Source organism: Aulostomus chinensis, chromosome 7, assembly GCF_037954235.1.
Source record: "Aulostomus chinensis isolate RoL2024-O1b breed Wild chromosome 7, RoL_Achi_v1.0, whole genome shotgun sequence".
NCBI lineage: Eukaryota > Metazoa > Chordata > Actinopteri > Syngnathiformes > Aulostomidae > Aulostomus > Aulostomus chinensis.
Genome location: NC_141326.1, coordinates 4,326,548 through 4,353,001, shown reverse-complemented (window position 1 = coordinate 4,353,001; position 26,454 = coordinate 4,326,548). Strand labels below are relative to the sequence as shown.

General features: G+C 42.6%; 1 protein-coding gene across 1 annotated transcript in view; it reads left to right on the top strand.

Moving 5' to 3' along the window:
- Nucleotides 1–26,454, top strand: part of cdh13 (cadherin 13, H-cadherin (heart)) — a 467,163-nt gene that overhangs the window by 333,975 nt on the left and 106,734 nt on the right. The window lies entirely within an intron of this gene.

Here is a 26,454-nt window from a genome sequence, read left to right as displayed (position 1 = left end):
TTTTAAACTGACTATAGTTGGTATTCATATCACATAAAGATTGGTTTGAGCTTGACAAGGGTTGACACTGACATTTGGGAAAAAACAGAATCAGTTTGGGATAAATATTGACCGATATTCTTTATTTTAAGACTGGTGGATCATTGCAGATGCTTGACAGTCATCCGTGACTAAGCCCTTCACCAGTTACTAGTCTTTCCATTGTGCACCGTTGGTTTGAAGTGGCTTTTCTCAGTGGCCGAACATGCTCTGATTGGCTGGTTCTCTGACTACCAAAACGTATCAGACCATGGGAAGAGGAAGAGAAGTGAGGAAAGCAAACAAACAAGTAGAGAAGCATCCACTAAATCCTGTTTTAATTTTTTCCCAAAAGAGGACAGTGCTGTCTCGATTATAGGCATTTTTTTTTTCCAAAATCCATCCCAACTCTGTGGTGATTAGGAGCGATGCCAACATTGTAAGCAAAGGGAGCATAACAGTAGTTGATAGATCTGCGGCCGGACATGTTCCGGTTTTCCTTTGTCTTTGACAAAGGCAGACTACTGCCACCTGCTGGTTCAGACAGGTTTTTTTCACATTGGTGCTAGATGACTCTCAGCTGACATGTTTGCAATCGGTTCAAGTGCTACTTTATGGCCAAGATAAAGACAACAAGATTTGATAAAACTGTCTGCTTCTGTGGTTTCAGGGTCTTAAGATTGCCACCACTGTTCAGGAGAGACTGGCACACCTTAGTGACCTCTCATTATCATTGTTGTTGGTTTGTTAGTGTCTAGTTTGAACCATTTATGAGGAGACTATTAAAGTTTCAATGATTTAAGTTTTAACATTCAGTTAGGCAAACTATAGAATAGCATTGACTCTAAGATATGTATGTCTAGGGCGACCAAACGTCCTCTTTTGCCTGGACATGTCCACTTGTTACAGCCTGTCCGTGGCGTCCGGGGGTGTTGTATAAATTCATGAAAATGTCCGTTTTTCATTGTTTTTCATGGGACCAATTAGCGTGTGTTGAAATTGACAGACGCTTTGCACAGAATACTACGGTATTGTGTTACTTGTTACGTAGGCCGGGCCGAGCGTCCTCTTTTTTGGAAATCACTATATGGTCACCCTGTGTATGTCATGGTCAGTAAAAGTGTCTGATAGACTTCTATTTGTGGAGATCGGTGTAACTGTGGTTGATATTGTACATCCTCTTTTTCAATCTCTTTATTTTGTCTACACATTCTATCTACTATATCGCAAATACATTGTCCTTCTACAGAGGCATGTTTTGCATTTGTACTGGCTGTGTTGTATGACTTGCACAGGGAATTGCCAGTTATTTAATGTTTAAGAGAAATAAAAATCATCAAATCATCAAAACATCAATCTAAATTAGAAGAAGACTGAGGTCAGTGTTTTGGACACCTTGCACTGCTAGATGTGGACACACTGGGCCCTCTAGCCTTGAATAGTCACACTTCTGTTACGATTCCTTGTGCATATTTTGACAGTGGTTTCAAGTTTGACAGTCAGATCACTTAAGTTGTCCAGACTAGCCTCTTGTAGTTGAGTTGCTAAGGTCAAGGCTTTTCTTGAATATGTAGAGAGAATGATTCCTACATTTATAATATCAATAATTTGATGATTGCCATTCTTTGTATGTTTATTTCGACAGTCCTTTGAACACCTGTAGCTGGTGTAAAATTCTGGTACTCGTCCTTTGACTGGCAAGACAAAGAGGGACCATGTTACAGTTGTTACACTTCCTGTCCTCACTTCCTATCTGTTACAAGATGGATTTTAAAATCTTACTGCTTGCTAAAAGCTCTTGATGAACTGACATATCCTTACCTAGCTGAACCTCTCCATGTTCACACTGCTGTCAGAGCACTGAGGTCAAGTTCAGTCAGCTGCTCCCGGATCTGCCTAAAACTTGGCTCAATACCAGGGGCTATAGAGCCTTGGGATAGCTTCCCCCATCCTGTGGAACAGCTTACTGCTTCAAATAAGACCTGCTCCCACCTTTGAATCCTTCAAATCCCTACTGAAGACCCACCTTTTCTTCTGTTGGCTTCCTTGTGGGTTGAGTCCAACATCTAAACAAACTTTACTGTTATTATTATGTTATATTGTGTTGTTGTTGTTGTCTATCTGTTCTCTATCTGAAATTTATTTTCTCCTCTGTAAAACACTTGGGTCAACCTGGGTTGTTTTTTTAGATGTGCTACAGTAATAGAGCTGACTGGACTTGACATGCAGAAAAGAGCAGTTAAGAGCATCTCAGACCCCCGTTGATTCCCTGCATGCAATCAAACAAATATAGCTATGCAACATTCAGAGGGCAATCAATAATGCATTTGTCTCACAAGTTAGATCTCAAGGGTCCTCCAGGTCTCAGTAACACTACATGTTAACAGCACAGATCACTTTCAAAGGTTGTGAATCACTTTTTTTGCATGGTGCAAAATCTGTCCAGTGAATTTTGCAGTGCTCCGTTTCATTGTCAACTACAGTGTATTTACAATGACTCCTCAAAGGAAGCATTTCTGATGCAGAGCATCTAATGGCAGCTGTTCAGAAGGGCAAGTGAGGTTAGCGGCACTGAGCCAGAGGGACTTCCTTGTCTCTGAAAGCTGGAGATACAGTACACCGCAGCTCAGCAAACTGGTGGGAGTACATCGCAGGCACAATGGAAGGGAGTCGCCCCAGAAACATCCAGCGGCATTTGTTCAGTGGAATGGAGTCAATATTTGACTTTTTTCCCGTCAGTACAAACCTGGGGATGGAGGTTTGTATATGGCAAGCGTAGCTCAGCTGTCAAGAGGCGGTTCTGGGTTTTGGCAGCGACCTGTATAGATCAATGTGTGCCTGATAAGTCCTGTGGCCTCTGGGCTGCACAGATAAGAGCAGCACCCCAACAGAGAAGAAAGAGGGAAAGTCACTCACCATCTCACCATGTACAAATGTATGATGTACAGACACACACACATACACACCTCTACGAACACCTGTAGCCACGTTTGTGCCACTGAGCTAGAGAGCTTGCAGCATAAATAAATCCAATTATCTGTGTCATCATTGACCAGGGCTCACAACAAGTGTGAAGATAGAATTAGGGAATATAGCACTGCCTAATCACGCTATATGGGCAAACGGCATCACCCCCTACAGTCACAACCCTGCAAGTGTCAAAGGTAGCAGCAACATCATACATACATTTATACAAATTCGAAAAACTTTTACCTTGAAAAAGAGGACCACATCATCTGACAACAGTTTTTAAGAGTGAAATCCTTGTTACAAATGAGATTCTCATTCGCATCGCTGAGCATGAGCCTTCTCTTTCTTGTGCCTGAACAGCTATTGATGGTTCTTCTTGACATTAATGGCAGAAACATTGACTCTATGATTATAAAGATTCTCACTATTATCTTCAGTTGTAGACTTGCCATTGTGGGTTGCAACTGGGGACGAGGTTAATTGGATACTCTAAATTGACCGTAGGTGTGGCTGTGAGTGTGAATGGTTGTCTGTCTCTATGTGTTGGCCCTGTGATGGACTGGTGACCTGTCCTGGGTGAACCCCGCCTCTCGTCTGTAGCCACTGGGATAGGCTCCAGCCCCCCTGCTACCCTTAGCAGGAATAAGCGGAAGAAAATGGATGGATGGATGGATGGATGGATGGATGGTTTTTGAATTGTAAAAAGGGTTGTCACATATCAGGGGATGTGCATCGAGATACGTATTGTTTGGACCAGGGTGAGATGCCATGTTGCATACGATCCGCGGTAGTATCATACTACACAAGCAGTTTATTCTTAAAGCATTATTCTACATTTCAGTGAAATGGATTCATATACAGCAGCAGCAGAATGAGAAGTTTGTTAAACTCTCTCTGACTTGCACCTGTATGAAACTACACCACAAGAAAAGTTCTCTGAGGGAAAAATGTACTTGTCTGGCTGCAGCATTATATGCTGTCTGTGTAGCTCTGAGAATCCCTTATGCGTTTCATTTGGATGAGCAAGATTTCCGTGTAAAAGAAAATGACTCCTCTGTTATTCAGAATAGGTGATAATATACCGGGTGATTGATCCTGATGTGAAGGATGAGGCCGAGTGCAGCTTTTGTCACTATGCTAAGGTGAATTCTTTATCAGGCCTCCCATAACTGATCATAAAAGCGATTTCCCATGACCACGCTGTGACCTCTGTCAGTGTGCAGTACATTGCCCAAAAGAATCTCATGGGGTTGGAACAAACCAGTTCCCTCTTAACCACTGATATTGCAATAGAGTTGAGCTATGAAAGGAGGAAGCGATACACGCGCATCTTCCAGCAGTCTCAGGGTGGTGACAATAAAACTGCCAGTGCTTGCTCCAGAAGCGAAGGATTATTTTGTCTCACATTCCTTGCTCATGTATACGTGTCTATATTATTGAAGTAGAAGGAGACAGAGATACTGCAGTTTAAATCTGGTTTCAAGGTTTTAGATATTTAATACTGTCTTAAACTTTACATACTCTTAGTGGATGATGTTGACCCTGAAAAGGTTTTTTTTTTTCAAATCTACATGCTGTGGTGCGAATAACTGTCATTCCATACTGAGCTGCCAGTCCATCCATCTAGCCATCCATTTTCTTCTGCTTATCCTGTTCAGGGTCGTGGGGGGGGGGGCTAAACCTATCCCAGTAGAGACAGGGTTCACCCTGGACAGATTGCCATGGCAGGGCCAACACATATAGACAGACAACCATTCCCACTCAGAGTCTTAGCTACGGTCAATTTAGAGTATCTGTTACGACCCGCCGGCTGCAGTGGGCATCTAGGGCAAGAAAAATGGGACGTAACAAGAGCTGTGGTCTGGCCGTTAATTGAACAAGACCACAATCCCAACACAAGCACAAACACTCCTGGTGATAGCTGTGGCTCGGGTGGCCAACGGTAAGCCCAAATCAAGCAAGTAGCTGTGCTGGCTCCCATGATGTCATCAGCAGAGGCAGGGCAATGAAGAGTGTGAAGGAAGGAGGGCAAAGGCCACAGGCCGTAACAGTATCCAATCAGCCTAGTCATCATTTGCATGTCTTTGGATTGTGGGAGGAAGCCGGAGTAAAGGAGAGAACCCACGCAGGCACAGGGAGAACATGGAGACTCACACAGAAAGGTTGGTCGAGCCCGGACTCGAACCCAGAAGCTTCTTGCTGTGAGGCGACAGTGCTGACCACTGCACCACCGTGCCACCATGAGCCGTTCGGTATATTATGTAATGTCAGAACTGTTGAGGCTGTTGAATCCTGCACAGACATCATATTCAAACAGTGTTAGTGATGATCTACCCCCTGTCCCCTCTTCAAGCGAAATGATGGGTCAATTTATAACAACAATAATAATAATAATAATAAAAGCAGGCTGAAGTCCTATCAAGGTCCAGCCAAACTGACTGATATTATGCAACATTTCTTGCTAAATAATGTTCTTTTGCCAGAGGCCTGTTGTTTAATAAAACTACACAAACAGAACAAGGACTAAACAGCTTTTCATGGCTGTACTATCAATATCACTTAGAATTTTGGGCATCATTAGAAGAGGGCTGGATGGACAAAATGGCCTAAAGGTAAGTTTGTTTTAATAGAAATGGAGAGTTAGCAGTGATAATAAAATTACTCATTGAATCAATTGGGGTGACTGCACACAGAATTGTCATTGATCTGTGTACAAGTGAGACTACAGCACACTGTTTAGATACTGTCTAAGTCAGTTAATGGTCTAATTAAGCCTGAAGCTGAATGTGGGATTTGCTGCAATTGAACTGATTAAGACATGCTGGATGGGGCTGCACTCAACAGAAAGTAGTCGGTAGTGGAAGAGAGACAGGGAGACAAGTGGCAAATGAAAAGAAAACCCAATATAAAGTGTCTTGGTGAGTTGTTTGGCCTTCCCGAGCAGCTAGAACGCTCTCTGTAAACAGATACAGATGTGACACATTCACATCTATTTCTTCTACATTATGTGCTTTCTTTTGGCTTGCTCTGCTATCTCACTTTACTCTCTCATTGTTGGCAGCAACGAGTGCGGTTCAGCACCAATAAATTAAGTTACATATGCTGTCAGAGGACTGTGGTATAAACAATGCCCACATGGCTGTAACAAACGGAAGAAGAAGAAGCCATTTAGGAATTACCTGCAGTCAGATGAGCTGTAAGTGCTCGTAAATACCAGATCGTATTGGATGCGTTGCTTGCTTTCTAGAGATAGAGACAGAGTGTTGGAATATTTGTGAGAGAGTCAGAAACAACTGATCAGTCACATGAGTTAAATATTAATTACAGTTGAGTTTATCTGAATTACCATCGGTGTGACTGTTGTGTCTGTGAATGGGTGAATGGGATGACATTGTAAAGGGCTTTGAGAACAGTGCTGTGAGGTAGAAATACCAATGTCAAACAGCATGAGCGAGGAAGAGAAAGATTGTCTGACATCCAGACAAAAGTATTTGAAATAAAATTCTAGTTTTGCTTTAATGTTTTGGTTTTTTTTTCATTTTAATTGTTTCAGTTTTCCCAAAAAGCCTTAAATCACTCAGATTGTCCTGGTCAGTACACTTGGCTTACTCTGCCTTATCTTTCCTCTTTCACGCGTTTCGCGTTTCACTTTCAGGGTTAAATTCCTGAGGCTGAAGCTATTCTAGTACCGTGTGATTCAGAATATTGATGAGTCAGTTTGCCTGTGGTTGGTGTGTATCAATCCATTTGAAGAATGAGTGTGTCAGAGCTACTGTGGCTGTGTCCAGGTTTCCGTGCTGCTCCTCAGTAGGCGGACGTGAGAAGCCTCCCTAACACGTATCTGCCTGCATCTGCATTCCCTGCTTCACACCCAGCATATGCTGATGAACTCTCAGAGTTGGGCACATTTACATACTGGTGAATCCAAAAGGGTGCATGTGAAATGAAGCATGGCGGGTCAGCAGCTTGTTGTAGACAATTTTGTGCTTAAGGGGACAATTATCAAGGAAGTAGACTACCGAAGTGTGGCTGTACATCAAATTACATTGAGTGTGCTGATCCTGTATAGTTTTAAAACCTGAAACAAATGCAGGTACTGTGACATTGATCAGTTCTGCCTGGCTTTGTCAGAGGGTACATATGAACGTTCTATGACAATAATTCATTTATGTGCTTTTGGCTGGAGATGAGCCTGTGGCCTGGAAGCATAACACATAGAACACAGAACAGAACAAAACTACAAACACAGTAATAAAGAACCTTTTATGTTCTTGAATGAATTCGTAAATAATGCAGGTACTCACTCCACTTTTTTTTTCTTTTTTACAAGTATACCAGTAACAACAGTCATTGAGAGGAACAGAGTCCCTGTCAATAGTGTGTCATCACAATTTACATGGCATCATGCAGAGCATCTCCTTCACATGGAGTGAATGAGGTTATTGACTGATGCTTGTGGAGCATTCCCAGGGAACACACTGCATTCCCAGGGAACACACTGCATTCCCAGGGAACACACTGATTTGCCACAACATTCCACATATACTTGGTAGGGAATATGTCTGGTGAGTTGGGCACCACTGGAGCACACACTGTGCACACGATCCTGAGACCGAGCAACACCATGCAAAGAGCATCCATACCTCACGAGTTCAGAGTTGAACCCTGCAGCCATGTTTGGACCCCCCCACTGATGTCCAACCATCAAGAGATGTGCTCCAACTGCTTTTCTGCCACCCAACTGTAATTTAGCCCCTGATTGCTTCTTGTAGTTGACATCAGCACTGTACATCAACAATGTAGAAATAGAAAAAATATATCTCAAGAAGCAACATTGGTAGAGTAAACTTAGCGGAAAGTGTGATAATTGCAGAAATAGACTAAAAGCATTTACACAACAAGAGGATAAACTAACAGAGCTTCTTAGCAGAAAATATTTGTTGTTGTTGTTTTTCCGAGTGTATTTGGCATGTGATAGTGACACGTGTTGTTACGCTAATTGGCTGAAGGAGGTTGCTTGTCCAGGTAGTACTCCACCCTCTCTTCGTGGTTGTGAGTAGGAGAGGATCCAGAGGATGCTCAAGGGCTTGAGAGATACAAAACGGTCTCACCCGCTTGAAAAGTGACATTATGTTGATGGACGCAAAAATGAGATGCAGAACCGCATCCTGGTGATCCAACTGTATTCATGTTCCCTCGGATGACCTGCAGCTGTCTCTGATGTCCAGGACATAGGCCAGCCCAGACCATTCCTCCACCACCACCATAGTCTACTCTCACGTGCACAGTGAAGTGCACAAAGTGAATGCGCCACCTTAGTCCACTAAAGTCTGCTCCTATGCTGGTCAGCAGTCAGGTCAAGGCCTCTGGGACCAGCTTCTCTTAGGGTGTCAGAGATTATCCAGCTGTTCATACTACACACTTCATCAGCCACACAAGAAGCTGGTTTTAGGTGTGAGTGGCCCTCTCCTTAAAAAAAGTGATTCCCAATGTAGAATCTTTTCTCTTTCTTCAAATAAGACCTCCATCCCTTTTTGTACCCCTTATCCTGGGGTTGGGGCCAGGGCCTGGAGCCTATCCCAGCTGCCTTCAGGCGAGAGGCAGGGTTCACCGTGGACGGGTCACCAGTCCATCGCAGGGCCAACACATATAGACAGACAACCATTCACAACCAGGCACAGGGAGAACATGCAAACTCCACACAGAAAGATCCCGTGCTTGCACCTAGATTTGAACCTGGAACCTTCTTGCTGTGAGGCGACTGTGCTGACCACTGCACCACCGTGCCGCCCCAAATAAGATGTGTTCATCTTTAAAAATGTGAATCATCTTGCCCCTGTTAGTTGTTCTATTTTTGTCAACATATAATTATAATTGACCTTTGCTTCTGCACTGAAAACCTGCACCATATTGCCAAGGTCAGAAATTCTGAAAAGCAGGAATTAAATTCTTGATCTTTAAAATTATATTTGATGGTGTAAATGTGTTTGTTTTTTGCCAGATTTTAGGGGACGCACAAGAGGTTGTGGATATGTTTTGACAGCTGGATGTAGAAAATTGCATAATTCTACATTGACCAGTTAGTAGAGATAATGACTGTTAATATCTGTGTATTTCCTTCATTAGCAATACATTGCATGTTTTCATTGACTTGTTCTTTTAATTTTCATCTATTTATGCTGGAAACAGGTCAAGATGAGATACCTCCATTGGTATGCATGAGCCTCATTAAATATACCCTCACCAACTCTTCCTTTTATTTGGATTCCCTTTGCAGTGGTACAAATCACTGGTAATCAACTGTGGTGACATTTTCTAGTAATTACTGTATAATCAAGCTGTCCCCATTTCAGTAGGAGAGGATAGGAAAGACAGAAGTGGACCCCCCCCCCCCACACACACACACACACACACACACACACACAACAACAACAACAACCACTGTGGCAGCATATCAGTCTTACTACAGATTTAGTATATTTAGACAGCATGAATACAATAAGGATTGACCCATTACTTCCAAACGCCTTATCAGAAAACACTGTGTATGTGCTCTGTCTTGTGAAATTCCCTCGAAAGAGCTCGTCACATCAAACAAGATGAGGAGCTTAGTTGGTGAAGCTAAAATCATTCAGAAATGTCTTGCATGGTAAATAAAAGAGCAGACAGCCTATATCCTTGTCTTTGCGCTGTGTATTTGCTGTGAGTAGACTTCTATGTGCATCTGGATGCATATTCATGGACTCTTCTATTCTGCCAGTTCTCTTTTTCCAAATGGAAACAACGCACTAGGAGAGATGTGTTTAGAAAGCCTTCAGTCGACAGACAGACTTAATCTCTCAGTATGTGGTCCTGCAACTGCTTTTCTTCTTCCTTAATGAAAGACTGTTTTAGAAGTTTGGAGGAGACAAAAAAACAAATAGCAGGCTCCCTCGATGCCCAAGTGCACATTAAAAGCACCTCTCATTTGTGATGCAAGAACAATATAATTGGCTCCATTGTTCTGTGCATTATTTCTGCGTTGGTTAGGGAGATATTTAGAGGAAAGCATAACACAAGTTTGCCTTTACAATTCAGAGCTGTGTGGAAAATGTTTTCCCACAATGATCATATACTCCAACTCAGCTTTGTAAGGCTTGTGGGCTACAATGGTGCTCAGATTTTCTAACTTACTTCCACGCCTCTTTGCAACAACCATAGTCACAACTGAAATATTGAATGTTAACAACACCGGGAAGGAACAATCATAGTCGGTAGATGCAACTGTTTGATGAGATCACACTGTAGTTTCTCTTTGTCTGCATAATTTATGTAGGACCCACTTAAAGGAACACACCAATGTTTTGAGAAATATGCTTGCTGTCCATCACTTTCACGCCAGGGACACGCAGCACGTGTCACAGCTACATTGCGACCAGGAGACGCGCATCAGACACTTTGTCACGATTAAACACTTTTGCTCAATATGCTCACAACAGTTTTGCTGAAAAATCGACAGAGAAATTACCCTTTTTCAGTTAAAATGACATATCAGCAAAATTCGGCGTAGAGTCAGTCTTGTGTCTTTCAGCAATGAGGTCATGGTATTTAGACGGTGTATCCAGTTTCAACCATCATGTACTATGTAACAGGATTTTCAGCTGTACTAAAAACTAGTGTCTTTCTGTGTTGACTAGACCGTTTGATGCTTTCACCTCTTTGAATTGAAACTGACCTTTTCAACATTGCATTTGGAGCTGGAACCTCTGACCAGTAGCTGTGATGTGCTGCAGCCCTGACGTTTCTCTCTTCATGATCCAGTCTCTGTCATGAGAATGTTACCTCTTACTCTTTGCCTCTGTCTGCCTACATCTTATCATTTTTAACAAAATTCGACACAGTGTAAAATATGGTCAAATTCTAGACTTAAATTAATGTGCCTGATGATTGGACTACTGAATAATGCAACTCTAAAGGTTGAAGTTTGATAAAGAGATAGATGAATAGATGCCATCTTTTACATGTTGCACAGATGGATGCACTATCCAGAAACATTTTTCTTCCTCTCTTTTTTGATAATAACAGAGGGTTTGTTCTTTCTTCTGGTATGTTCTGTTTTTTTTTTCTGTTCAGAAAAGTTCAAAAATGCTGGTGGTGGCTTGCAACTTTACACCCTGACGAGGAAAGAGTTAATGACTCCCAGGAACATCTCTTGAATATTTCTGAGTCAATTGAGTTTTCCTCCCTATTGCTGAATCTCTGTTGTTTCTTGGTATTTTTTTGGTTTGAGAAAGATTTATTGCTTAATATGCTGAATGATGGAAAGTTTTACCTGAACATTTCTGCAATAAAAAGGCTGGAGACTCACAGAATAGTGGACAGAGTGTCTGGCCCGTACCCTTACTAAATAAAATGCTGAATGCTAATTTCTAATTTCTGCTGAAATTTGTACACTCCTCTTTTTGGGTCACCATGCAGTTTAGATGAGCCAATCAAATGAGCCCAATGAATGATTAATTTATCCTAATTGGTGGTTGACGAGGAGTATTGGGAACTGCTGCCCCAGCGGGATGGCCCTGCCACCTCTACTCCCCAGTGAATGGCACCCGCGTTTGATCTGCACTAATCTAATTAACACTTAAACAGGAACACCTGGGCTCTTCTCTGAAGGATCTGGAGCGGCTCCCATGTACACACACAAACAGGCATGCTTCCCCACTCACGCAGGCCTCCCAGATGGGCCTTTGATAGCTGTGATGGTGGCAGGCACGGGATGATGATTGCACTTAACTCAAACACTCTCACACTCAGGGACATCCACACACACTCACACATAAGCACACGTGCACTAAATGTGTGGTGCACACTTAGTGTGGGGGTATGTGGCAATAGAGGTCTATTTCAGCCTCCAATATACATAACTGCTCACTAAATGGCACGATTAGCCTGTGGTCTGAATGCGCACCTGATTAGATTAGCCACGGCTTGTGCTTTCTGCTCCAACCCACCGCAGCCTTCAACCCAACCTTGACCCCAATTAGCCCCAGACTCATCAGAGAGAGCTGAGGGACACCGGTGCTCCAGCAGCTTATCACTCTCCCACTAATTGACTTGATGAGGTGGGATAAATATGGTCAGTGCTACAATACAAGCACCTCCCCCAATCAATCAATGAAAGGGGTATTTTGTGGAGGGAGCACACAGGTGGTGAGGGAGCAACAGAGCATCTGAAGCGTTGTATTGTTTTACAGCAGCCCGGTTTATTAAGCATTGCATTGTGAAGCAGATCTGCAGATTCTGTTACAACATCAGCAGCTTTTCATATGGACAGAATTAAAATCATAAAGAAAAGAGTTCTGCTGCTTTTTTAAACTACGGTTCCACACTGGTTACATCCCAGTTCACTAACTGGCCCTCACAATGCTGAATGAGTAGGTAGGACCAGATTTGTGATGGACCAGCTAGTGCCACCTGTTGCTACACTTGAAGATTATTTCCTGTTTCCCCAAAAAAGGTTTTGAGCTGACGAAGACATGGTGAAATACAAGGTGAAATACATTTGTTTTATTCTTCTTTCTCTGAGTAATTGCTTGCCTGCTAATAATTTTGTGTCTGTGAGAATTTTAAGAAACCCATTTTTGTTGTTGTTTTACTAAAGAACAGTCAAATGTGCTAGCACCACTAAAATGACATATCAGCATTTGATGTCCTGAGTGAGACACTGTTGGACTGAAGTGATCCATCTTCTTGATTCATCTTAAAATGACTGATGTTTAAACAACATCTAATAAACTCAATGAAGGAGCACACGAAGAGAGAAGTGAGTTTATTATAAGTGTTTTGCATCAAGTGACTTGTGCTGGTGAAAGGGACTTTTAGTTGACCTAAATCAAATGCTTTACCTGTGTGTCATGTAAAAAAGAGTCAGAAACTAACTTAGGTTCTATGCTTCTCTTTTTGTGAGATTGGGTGCATACCTGTGATTAGAAAGAAAAGGAGATTTTTCTTAAGGATTTGCATTTAAATAAAGTTGTGAGATAATTGTTGATGGAGTGGATCACTGGCACTGCAAATAGCTGAATTACATTTTTTCCCGGCTGTAGATTTCTGATAATCCAACATCTAATCAACAAGAGTCCTGAGAATTAAAAAAACTTTTTTTAATTGAGGAAAAAAAAGAACATTCAGAAAGCTCACGGTTGGATGGCAAACTGAGGCATGAAACATCGAAACAGATGAGCTGCAGCAGGCGAAACTTCAACGTCTGTCAAAAGAAGAGCAAGTGAGGACATTAAGGAAGATGATTTGAAGTTAAAAAAAAAAAAGTTAAGGTTGGATCTCTGGACCTTTATTCTTTTTCCTTGTGACATCTTCAACTGTTCTCAACATTGTCAGCACTCATTTTGTTCTGTGGCAAGATTAATGCCAGGAGAAATAGACAGCTCTGATTCTGACAGATGTCTCCTCCATCAGTGAGGATGTGTTAAAAATTGCTGAGCAATGCCGCGGCACCTGAGAATTTCATCGTGTTTACGCTGGTTTTATTTAGATGAGAAAAACTTTGTAACTTTCTGTCTTTTCTGACACATAAGACAGACTCCAACACGCACGTACGGGTGTTCATGGGGTCATGAATTGTCAATTCACAGACTGCCAGGAGGAGCATGCTCCACACCAACGGTGCATATATGGGCAGCCAACAAGCTGCCCGTTACGTTAACAAAATTACAAAGCCTTGTCAGCAAAGGCTCTACATGAGAAGAAGTAACAGGGGTCTAACAGGGGACTTCTAATCTACATTCAAGAATGAACTGAAAAGATTTTGGTGGTCAAAGGTCACTGTAAATATGTGATTCTTCATAGCGACAACATGAATCTGCCCTGAAAGTCCTCATGTTACTGGTTGATCCTTGTTCCAGACCACTGGTCAATACATGCATGGAAAAATTGATGTTGTGGACTCGTATGTCTGCAAAACAAATAGAGGAAAGGGAGAATAGACACCCCATTACGCAATAAGCTGCAGTCATAAAAGCTTTACAGCTTTGGGTTAGAGAAGTGAGCTGGAAGGAGGATGAGAGATGAAATTAGATAAGTAAAGGAAAGAGAGGAAAGAAAAAAAATCTAGAACTGCAGAGCCCACTTGACAGTCTTTTGAGCGTCAGCCGCAGGGGGAAATTGTTTCTTTTAAATGCATGTTGAATTGCTCTCTGTTTTGTAGAGTTCCTCTCCAGCTGAATCATTTGAACTGTTCATTTTGTTCTGTTTAGAGACATGGAAGGGTGGCAGCCCAACACTTGTCTCCTTCAAGACCATACTTTCAAAATAGTTTTTACTGCATGTGTGAAACTGCTGGCATTGTAAGGCTAACACATTGTAATCCTCCCACAATGGCTCATTAAATGTGTTTTGTGCTTTTGTTTTTTTTTTTTTTAATATCTGGAGGGATGCTGTGTGTTTTGGTCCTGTGCAATCTGGAGTAGCTAACAAACCCAGAGGGGAAGGACTCAGATTTAATCAAACAAGGATGTGATTAATTAAAATTCTTTGAGCAAACATTTGATGCATCATATAATAATGGAGCAAAAATAATCCATTGACAAAGAATGGCCTAAAATATTACTTGTATAAATTAGGAAAAAAGGCCAAATTGAGAGAGTCGTGTCAGCAGTTCTATTTGTCATGAATGTATTGGACATGGCATTGATATTGGAAAAACATGATGACTTTCTCCGTATAATAAAGGGGAAAGTTGGGGGCATAAAAAAAGGGGCCTACTCAATATGTCCTGCTAGGAACATATCCTAGTCATTTGACAGACATTTACCAGATGTGTTATTTAGAAAAAGCTAGCAGAAAATGGACCACATTCATGCTTCCCATTCACATCTGCTGAGGGGAGTCATTTTGGAAAAAAGGGGCTCCACTTCTCTTCTATAGAGTATGCTAATTTTGTCGACAAAAAAAGTAACTGCTTCCCCTCGTATCTCCAAAAAACACACACATATGGAGTGTATGTGATATAATATCTCAGAATGCCATTACAAAGCCTCTGCAGAGAACAGCGATCAATACCAGAAACCATAAAAATGGGCTACGAGACAGGCAGCTCCTCGACAGAAGACAAAAGAAACACTGTTCGTCAATGTCTGCAGCAGAAGTGTGATATTTCTATGATGAATACATTTTTTTGTTTGTTTGTTTTTTCCGGGCCTAAATATTTTTGAAAGAGGTGTTTGGATCTGTGTCTTTACACACAGCCACACGCTCTCAAACATACCCGGGTGAGACCATCAGGCCACCCAATGATACCTGGACAGTGGCTTTTCATGGAGAACAAATATCAGTGCTGCCACAAATACCGTAGTCTTGCCCTTTTTAACCTCCCTGTTTAAGTAATATGACACCATTTGCAAAATGCTTGCCTTTTAGTCACTATACAACTCAGTGAACAGTGAATCGCTCAGATCCTTGAATATTTAGAGGTGAAGCACCTTTTTACCCGTGTTTAGTTTTACAGCACTGCTTCACAAACTCTGTAAGGCATTTAAATGATTACCTTGTGCGTTAAAGCCTTGGGTGCACTTCCTTGATGCAATTATGATTTTGAAATGTTGGATCCTAGCCCTGTTACATGTTTAATTTTCCACACAACAAGTTTTATTGATATGCGTCTATATTGCAGTACTTTTCAATCACAGCAGGAGATTGAGATGATACTCGAACTCGTGTCACTGTAGTTAAACCTTTGTGTTTATATAACCATCAAATCGGAAGTTCTAATAGAATCCCTGGGCTGTTGATCCAAATAAAATGATGAAGGGGATAATTTGAAGGGTTTATCATTTTCAGCGGGGGTCTGAAATTCAAAACACCAGCTCTTGTTTCAAATATTCCAACAAAAAGGCAGTTTCAATCATTTAACTGAACTGGCATAACATTAGCTGTCAAATTAACACAGATGGATGGTCGATGGTGTTGGAATGACTCAATTACCCATAGAAGAGATCAAATTGGTGTTATCTATCTATCTATCTATCTACCTATCCATAGAATGTACTTCTCACCTTTTGTAGGGTGGTTCTGTGTCATATAGCTCGGGTCCTCTTCCAGAGTCCTAGGAGCTTGAGGGTTAGCTGTTCCTTGGACTGTGCTCTTCTGGACTGAGGTTTCAGGTGTTGTTCCTGGAATCTGATGGAGCCACGCTCCCGGTTTGTGGGTCACTGCCCCGAATGCTCCTGCTACCATGGGCACTACATCCGCCTTGACCTTCCACATCCATTCTAGCTGTTCTTTTAACCCCTGGTACTTCCAAACCTCCTTGTGTTCCTTCCTCCTGATGTTGATGTTAGCTAGTATTGTCTCATCTATCATCACTGCCCTCTTCTGCTGTTTGTCCACCACTACTGTGTCCAGTTGGTTCACCAGTAGCTGTTTGTCAGTCTGGAAGCTGAAGTCCCACAGCACCTCAGTCCTGTTGTTCTCAACCACTTTTGGTGGTATGTCCCACTTGGATTTGGGTACTTCTAGTCATACTGGGTACAGATGTTTCTGTACTGTATGTCTTTGTGGCTAGCATCTTACACCCTGCTACTATGTGTTGGACTGTCTCAGGAGCATCCTTACACAGGGCCTGCACCTTGGGTCTGATCTGGTGTGGTAGACCTTGGTCTCTATGGTGCTTGGCCTCCTACTGGCATCAGATGAGGGACTCATCTCTGTGGTGGTCTTATTAGATCTAAGTGCAGCTTTTAATACTACTGACCATCATGTCCCATTGCAGAGACTGGAACATGTCATTGTCATTAAAGGAACCACATTAAACTGGTTTAGGTTATATTTACTCAGGTTAGGTCGATCTCAGTTTGCACTTGTTAACTTGATTCTTCGAAAACACTACAGTCAGCTATGGTGTTCCACAAGGCTCTGTGCTTGGACCAGTCCTCTTCACTCTATACCTGCTTCCTCTCGATCACATAACAAGGAAACACTTGATTAATTTTCACAGTTATGCAGACGGCACGCAGTTGTACTTATCAAAGCATCCATATGAAACAAATCAGCTGACTAAACTGGAGGCCTGTCTAAAGGAAATAACAACATGGATGACTCACAATTTCCTTTTATCAAACTCTGACAAAACTGAAGCTATTGTGCTGGGCCCAGAACACCGTAAAGACACCCTATCTAATGAGATAGGTACCCTGGATGGCATCACCCTGGCCCCCAGCACTACTGTAAGGAACCTAGGAGTTCTCTTGATCAGGATCTGTCCTTTAACTCCCACATTAAGCAAATTTCTAGGACTGCATTCTTTCATTTATGTAACATTGCTAAGATCAGACACATCCTGTCTCAAAAAGATACAGAAAACTAGTTCATGCTTTTGTCACTTCCAGGCTGGATTACTGCAATTCCCTTTTATCTGGCTGTACTAATAAGTCCCTAAAGACTCTCGAGCTGGTCCAGAACACTGCTGGCTGCGTGTTGACAAAAACTGGTAGAAGAGACCATGTCTGTCCTGTACTGGCTTCCCTGCATGGCTCCCTGTCAAATTCAATATAGAATTCAAAATTCTTCTTCTCACATACAAAGCCCTCAACAATCAGTCACCTTCGTATTTGACAGCGCTCATAGTCCCCTATTATCCAGCTAGAACCCTTCGCTCCCAGGATGCAGGGTGACTGGTGGTTCCTAGAGTTTCTAAAAGTAGAATGGGAACCAGAGCCTTCAGCTATCAGGCTCCCCTTCTGTGGAACCGTCTCCCAGTTTCGGTCCAGGATGCAGACCTCCTCTCTACCTTTAGGATAAGACTTAAGACCTTCCTTTTTGATAAAGCTGATAGTTAGGGCTGCTTAGGCTGGCCCTTAGATATGCTGCTATAAGCTTAGACTGCTGGGGATCTCCCATGGTGCACTGGGCTTGTCTCTCCTCCTCTCTGTCCTCTCAGTCCTCCTCTGCACTCATATGTGTTATTGAGCTGTCTTCTTCTACGGAGCCTTTGTGCTTCCCCACTTCTCAGATCTCTGAATTATGCTGCAGCCAGAGGAGGCTACACACCTGAAGAGGCTCAATCTGCCACCCTTAGCATTACCAATTCACGTTCTCCGTCCTTCTCTATCTGTCTTTCTCCATTGTTCCTCTTTGTCTCTGCTCCCCTCCCCTGCTCTCTTCCCCCCAACCAGTTAAAGAAGAAGGCTGTCCCTATTGAGCATGGATCTGCTGGATGTTTAAAGGAAGGTTTTTTTTGTCACTTTTGTTGTGATTTGGCACAATACAAATAAAAATGACTTGACCTGCCTTGATTTAGGGCCTGCTCTTGTGCTGCCATGATGAGTGCCTCTGTGCTGTTTTTCAGTCCAGCATGTTCCAGCCATTGGTAGGTCTTCAGTCACTTCCTCAATCTGGTGGTTGTACATGCTGTGTAGGGGCTTGTCCATCCACATCTGCTCCTCTCCCTCCTCACTCTCATCAGATTTCAGCTGAGGAATTCACTGAGCAACTCGTCCAGAGGGGCCATCTTCTTTATGTACTCTTGGGTTTTTGATGTTTCATCCTTGACAGTGGCTCCGATGCTCACTAGTCCTCGTCCTCCCTTTTTTTCACTTAGTGTACAGCCTCAGGATGCTGGACTTGGGGTGAAACCCTCCGTGCATGGTGAGGAACTTTCTGGTCTGTTGCTTCTCTCTCCTCCTTTGGCCAGCGTATGATCCCAGAGGGGTATCTGATGACCAGCAGTGTGTACATGTTGATGGCTCAGACCTTGTTCTTACCATTCAGCTGACTTCTCTGTACTTATCTTACTCTCTGGAGGTATTTGGCAGTGGTTGACTTCCTTGCTACCTCCTTGTGGTTTCCACTAGCCTGTGGGATCCCAAGGTACCTGTAGCTGCCCAAGATGTCACCTATATTTCCTTCTAATAGATCAACCCCTTCAGTTCTGATCATCTTGCCTCTCTTTGATACTATCCGACCACATTTGTCCTATCCGAATGTCATTTCTATGTCGTTGCTGTAGATCCTGGTGGTGTGGTGTGGCATACAGCTTGATGTCATCCATGCAGAGCAGGTGGCTGATTGTTGCCCCACTTTGGAATCAGTATCAGAAACCACTCTTTGTAATGATCAGACTGAGGGGGTTCAGGGCTATACAGAACAGGAGCAGTCATAGTGCATCCCCTTGGTTTATGCCGCACTTGACGCTAACTTAGAATGTTGACTTTGAGGTGGCCTCCAGGGTCGCCCTCCACATCCCCATGGAGTTTCTGATGAAGGCTCTCAGTTTACTGTTGATGTTGTTCAGTTCCAGACATTCTCGTATCTCGTAAGCTTTCTTGTAATCAATCCAGGAAGGGCAGATGTTGGTTTGTTTATATATATATATATATATATATATATATATATATATATATATTATGAACTGTACCAAAAGGAGGCTTCAGTGTGGAGATTTAAAAAAAAAAAAAATTTCCCCAGTATTTCACACAAGAAGACAATTCCTGCTCTCATTTTTGTTACAAGTGCGTGTGCCCTGAGAATTGGTTTCTGTTCACCTATTTTCAGAGTTTACCTGTTTTTATTAATGCTTTGAAACTATATGTTCTTGAGAAGAAATGCATTTTAATAACCATATGGAGAATAATGGCATAGGGAGCAGTAAATGTTTAAATGTTCAGAGAGAGAAATTGTTTGGCCTACAAGATCCCAATTAGACCCAAAAGAACTTTGAAAAGTGTGTACAACTGGTAGGGCCAATGGGCTTTTTAAGTTGAAGGGAAACTCCCCCAAATCGGGTGACTTCTTGGCCCATGCTATATCAGCCCTCCAGTTTCATGAAAATTGCTCTAGAAGTTTTTGCATAATCCTCCCGACAAACAAATACAGTAACCGCCTTTGTAGAGGTAATTAAAAGGATTAGCAGCTGCAGTCGATATAACAGGTTGCATTACCCCAGCATGCAAATTCCAAACCTCATTTTCCAGGTGTGAGTCAACTCTAATCCAGGCAGATTCAAATTAACTGAAACATGAGCCCAAACATAACAAAACAGAAGGCTTTTGTTATCCATCGCACCAAGGTTTAATCACTGCTAGGGATCAGTGATTGTGCATCAAAATGTACCTTTTTTCTGAAGACAGTAACATTAAAAAAAAAAAAAAAGAATCCCCGTATTTGTTGTACATCTAAGAGTCTTTGAATTAAATCAGAGCAGTGAGCTAAATCCTTAATTTGATGTTTTAGGGTCCACCTGATGTTTACCAGACAATAACTGTGCCACTGCTTCTGTTCTGCTTTACAATTTTCTCTTCTGATGAGCTGCACTCTTTGATGCTCTTTGTCATGGGCTGGATAGAGCATTTTACACGAATATTAATATAACACTTTTCCATCATATATGATAGATGTAGTTTGTATTCATTGTCATCAAATAAGCTTATAACCAGTTAGGATCACTACAGTCACTCGTATGCATTTAGACTATAGATAGTGAACAAGTGATTTAAGTGAAGGAATCACGACCATCTCACTGCTCTGAGTGTATGCGTGCATGTGAAATATGTGTGTGTGTGTGTGCAGAATGCAGAGAAATTCTATTGATGAGATGTGAGGTAATCCTTTTGCAGTAAATGGTGTCGTTCTAACGTTGCTTATAAAACAAGTCACTCCACATAAACCATCCCTTAACTATCTAGAAAGAAGTAACTAGTTAACCACTTAACTATCTTGTATGGGTAATAATACATCAAATAGGACTTTCAAAGCAAAATTATAAACGTCAAACCAAATTAATGAATGTCCTACTGTGTCAGGTTCGGGGGTGTGTGGGGGGAAGAGACCCAAGTGCAGACCGTAGGAATGGTGCGAAAGAGGTTTATTGAGAGCTGGAGGCTTGAGGCGGGGAGTGAGGCCGGAGGCTTGAGGCAGGACGTGAGGCCGAGGCTTGAGGCGGGACGTGAGGCCGAGGCGGGACGTGAGGCCGAGGCTTGAGGCGGGACGTGAGGCCGAAGGTTTGAGGCGGGATGTGAGGCAGGGGGCTTGACGTGAGGCAGTGGGCTTGACGAGAGGCAGGAGGCTTGACGAGAGGCAGGAGACTTGACATGAGGCAGGAGGCTTGACAAGACGAGACGAGACAAAACTGTGATAATGACAAATGATGACAGCCAAAAAAACGACAAATGATGACAGCCAAAAAACGACAGATGAAGACAATGACCCAACCAGGAACTAAGGAGACACACAGGTTAAATACAAAAGGGGAAACGAGACACAGGTGGTGCAATCACCCAGGTGAGACACATGAGGTAATCGCAGGAGGGAGGTCAGGAAGACAGGACATGACTACAAAATAAAGCAGGAAACACGGGACAGGGATCGTGACACTATTGTTTATTTTTCATGTAATTTCATGTTCAGTTTTAGTGAGGAAATGTAACCTGCCCACTTAGTCATGTTGATATATTCTTTTTTTTTTCTGGTCCCCAACACACAAGTTAAAATCATTACCGTATTTTCCGCACTATAAGGCGCACCCAAAAACCTTGAATTTTCTCAAAAACCGACAGTGCACCTTATAATCCGATGCGCCTTATATATGGATAAATATTGGTGAATTATGGCTACCGTAGTCAGGGGGCGTTGCCAAAGTAACAGCGGTAAAAACGGTATTGTCACTGAACTGCCAGACAACAACAGCAACACTGACTCGGACAATGACGACTTTGACGAGACGGAACTGGACACGTTGGATGCCGTTCTCGCCCAACTGTTCAACTCGGACACTGAAGAGGAAGAATTCGGTGGATGAGGAATGAACTGAAAGAGTGAGCTTTACGTGTTTCTTTCACGTGTTTACAACTGAACGAGGCTGGGAGATATTGTGAACATGGACATTAACGTTTGAACAACGTTGAGTCATTTAGTTATTGTTATATTGTTAGTGCAATCACAATATAGTAACTCTGGAAATAGTGCAAAGCAATAACGTTTGATTTACCGTAGCGGTATCAGACTGTTTCTTTTACGTGTTTACTGAATCAGGGAAAGTTCCCCTCCCCGTTTGTGAATGCACTATCTTGTTTTGGGAGTGAACGGATTTGTCAGAACGTTGGTTTGTATTCTATGAATAAAGTTTGACCGACTGACTTATCTGACTGTTTTGTTGACGTTCCCTTTAGCACAGCTCCATCTAGTGGATGCATAACGCAACCCCAGCCACTACAGTCGTTTATATTCTATGCGCCTTATAATGCCGTGCGCCCTATATATGAAAATAGTTTTAAAATAGGCCATTTATTGAGGCTGCACCTTATAGGGTGGAAAATACGGTAAATCAATCAGTGCCTTACATTAGTTTTGAGACATTTTATCTTTTCACATTAAAATCTCATGCACTGAATATTGTTAAGAATTAAGCTAAGTCTAACTGAATTGTGACACAAACAAACACAAATGTATAAACTCTGCGTTTTGATGCAGAACAAAGCCGCAGTTATTGATATTCCAGCGTTAAATTGCCCAAAAATGCGTAAGCGGATATCAAACCCTGTGATCAGTGCTTCATCCTCCCACTATCTTTGTTCTCTCAACAGGGTGATTGCTAACTGTGCTTAAGAGGCCCATGTGGGAGGCTGCCATCTACCCCTACTTAACTACTGTCAGAGTGATTAATTATACATCTGTAGAGGTGGAGTTCAGGAAGCTGCCACTAACCTGTGAGGTGAAGTGGAGTTAAATGCTTGAGAGGGCCAGACAGTTTGAAACCATATCAAAACCAAGCCACTACATTAATGCATATATTCTTAAATGCACCAAGAGTCACAAAGTGTCTATCAAACATACACTGAGATTACAGTGTTTTATGCAAAATTTAAAGTAACCAGTTTTGTTACCATTTATTTAACTGTCAATCAAATTTTAAGTGAACTTGGAGTAGGTCACAAAAAATGAGATGTGCATTTCGTGTGTTTCCAGAAACTGGTTCGCAGTGAGTAAAATATGCAGTCAGACGATGGCAGTGCAGGCCATGTTACACATAGCTGTGAGAAACCTGGTAGAAGAAGAGGAGCAACCTATCAGAGAAGAGCAGTTTTGAGAAATACTTTTTAGTCAGACAAGTTATGATTGCATTTTTGTGCCTGCTTTTGGACATGCTGCTACTGTCCAGAAATGAAGAGACAATTCGCCATGGAAACGATAAAACAGCTGATCAGCTAATCAGTCTGCTAAAGATTCGGTACATCAGAGCTTATTTGAATCGCTCGTTTTTCGTAATTATTCTCTTGAAAAAGCCAAACCACCCTAAGAAGGCACAAAACCTTTTTTTGTTTTTGCAAAATTGGGGGAGTTCTTTGAATTTCTCTGTTTCCATCCATCTTTTCTCATGTAATACGTACAAATGTTCATCAGAATCCACCAATGGGATCATGGTGAGTTTAGCCAGTCATCTCATGTCCCATCTGCTGTGCACCACAGACTCTCGCTTTCAAGTACTGTCTGTGGTGAGGCACAGGGGTGACCCCAGCTTGGAGTTGCTCTCTGTAAACTGGTTTTATTTCAGTTGGCCTATGATCTTGATCTTTCTCTGAGTGTCTTTTGCAATCTGGCCTGCACCCCACTGAGCACAGCTACACAGCAGGGCTTTACCTAATGAGGTCCAGCAAGCCCCACTTAACCCCCCCCCCCCCCCCCCACACACACACACACCTGAAAGATGGGTGTGTGTTTGATTACTGGTCAGGTACATGTAGGATCAAAGAGGTGAAATGATAAAAATAGTGTGTACAGCCATTTGATGTAATATTCAATTCATATGGGCTATCAATCAAAATGTCTTTCACTTCTCTACTCATATTTCTTCCATATTTCATCCCTCTATTTGATATTCCGTGTTCTTAAGGTGTGTTCAAACCAAACATGACATGAATTTTTTGCACGATAAGTTTACATGTAAAGTCTATGTAGAGGCGAATGGACTCGAATTTGCGTGTATACTGGCCGGGCGGCGTGAATGACATGAATAACGCGAAGCGAAATTCCGCATATTTGCATCTACGCAAAAGTCGAAAATATTCAACCTGAGTGACAAATTCCGTGACAGTGTGTCCAGCGAACCTATCAGCATTGAGATTCCCCTGCTGTCAGTGACATCACATCAACAGTCCTGGCGCCTGTAGTTGGTGTCCATCCGTAATATCCTGGCACCAATCCTCGCCAGCAGGTCATGGAAGTGGGCCCTCGTCAACCTGAAGTACCACAGGAAACAGCCGTCGCCCAGGCGCAGTTCCTTGAGAAAGCGGTGAAATTCACTCAGCTGTGTGTGCCTCTGTATTGTGTCGTGAATCCAGATACGGCAGCGTTTGGTTTTCCACCATATCTGGGACTTCTACAACAGGTAAAAGCCAGCAACGGTTGTAACGTCAGCCATGGCCGATGATGGAAAGAAACGGTGGAAATAAATTCTCCTCGTGGGGGAACAAAGTTTGCGCAATTGACGCAAATCAAAACAAATGATCCAGCGATCAAACTTGCGCAAATAAAGCAACGCGAAAACTCGCATCGCGTTTGGTGTGAACACGCCTTGAGAGAGCTGTAGTTCTCCCTTCTTTCACTTGTTGTGGTTTGTATACTTCATCATTACTGTAAGTGAAAGGGCTTCACACACAAGAACATTAACATTCACTCAGGCAGTCCCCAATGAGTGTGTTGCAACTACAAATCAAATTGTGTCTGAAAAATACACACAATTAATGATGTGATTAATGATGATTAATGAATTAAATGATGCAAACCATGTGCAACACCTCGCTATGCTGATGTTGACATTAGCATACACTGACAAAAAAGTAGAGCCTGTTTCAGAAAAGGTTTCACTGTGAGGGCTGCTGATCTCTTGGCTCAACGACATCAGCTCATATTGCAAATCCAACAGGATCACTTCCTCTTTTTAGACCTCTCCCCTCCCCGAGGGTTCCTCTCCATCAGGACTGAATTTAGGCAACAGACAAAGTTTTGCCACTTTTACACTTGGCATTAAATGTTTTTTTTTTTGGGGGGGGGGGTTGTCATGGGATTGCAATCTGACGGTTCATCGCCATATGAAAGTACAGGAGTAAATGCACCTGAGACGCACTGAGGATGGACTGGGATCCAATATGGCAAATTTACTTTAAAGGGCCAGGGACACATTCAGCAAAGAGTAAATGCATCTCCAGTCTGAATAAAACAATAAATTACAATGTGCAACAAAAATACCTCGACAGTATGATGTATGTCAGCATCCAGACCTGCATCCGGACTGGCCTGGGAGCAGCGGCCTTGAACACAGCTAACATGGATCAGCTGCATGACATCATGTTCTCTTCAGGTTCAGTCTGTGATCCAGTAGTTGAGGAGGTCTTCCTCTTCTTCTTTGAAAAGCAAGCAGAAGCCCATACAACTTTGCAACTTCAACATCTTTTTTCTGTTGTTGTTTTACACGTTCACAAATGCATTGACATTGCGGCCTGCAACCAGAATATTTCAGCATCCATCCATCCATTTTCTACCGCTTATCCTGTTAAGGGTTGCGGGGGGGGGGGGGGGGGGCCTGTCTCAGTTGCCTTTTGGTGAGACGTGGGGTTCACCCTTGACAGGTGGCCTGTCCATGGCAGGGCCAACACATATAGACAGACAACCATTCACACTCACACCTACAATCAATTTAGAGTATCAATCAGCCTCGTCACCATTTGCATGTCTTTGGACTGTGGGAGGAAGCTGGAGTACCAGAGAGAACCCACGCAGGAACAGGGAGAACATGGAGACTCACACAGAAAGACCCCATGCTCCAGCTGGGGCTTGAACCCTGAACCTTCTTGCTGTGAGGAGACAGTGCTGACCACTGCACCACCTTGCCTCCCTCTGCAGACGTTCATTACAACAAGATGGTGTGATGTTTGCCTGAGTTGAAAAGAGCTCAATCAAATCTCCATGTGGACACAGGAGAGGCATGTTAACAGAAGGTGGAAATGAATGTGGTCAAGTGCCATCTGATTGACATCCGATTACAAAAAACACATTTTAATGCCAGGTGTAAAGGAATAGCGCACTCACATGATGTGATGTGACGAGTGTGATCGCTCCATGCCCCGCCCAGATATGGTATACTTCCCCTGGCCCATGCGCTGGAAAGAAGCAGGGCTTCAGATTGGAGCACTTCGGGGATTTGGTACAATGAATTGCCCAGAAAAAATGTTACAATATGCAATGCTGTAGCATGATGAGGGCATGAGGAAATGTATGCATGCTGTCTTTCAAAATATATTACTTCCAAACGATTAGTTATGCTCAATTGACAGTAATGAGTAAGATTAGAATATTACCGTCGATCTATAGTAATGAATTACATTACTTCTCACCATCTGCCCTACTGAACCTGGTCTCTGTGGCAATGCTAGCTAACCATTCCACTGTTGACAGACGCTCCATATCATACTACAAACTTCCTCA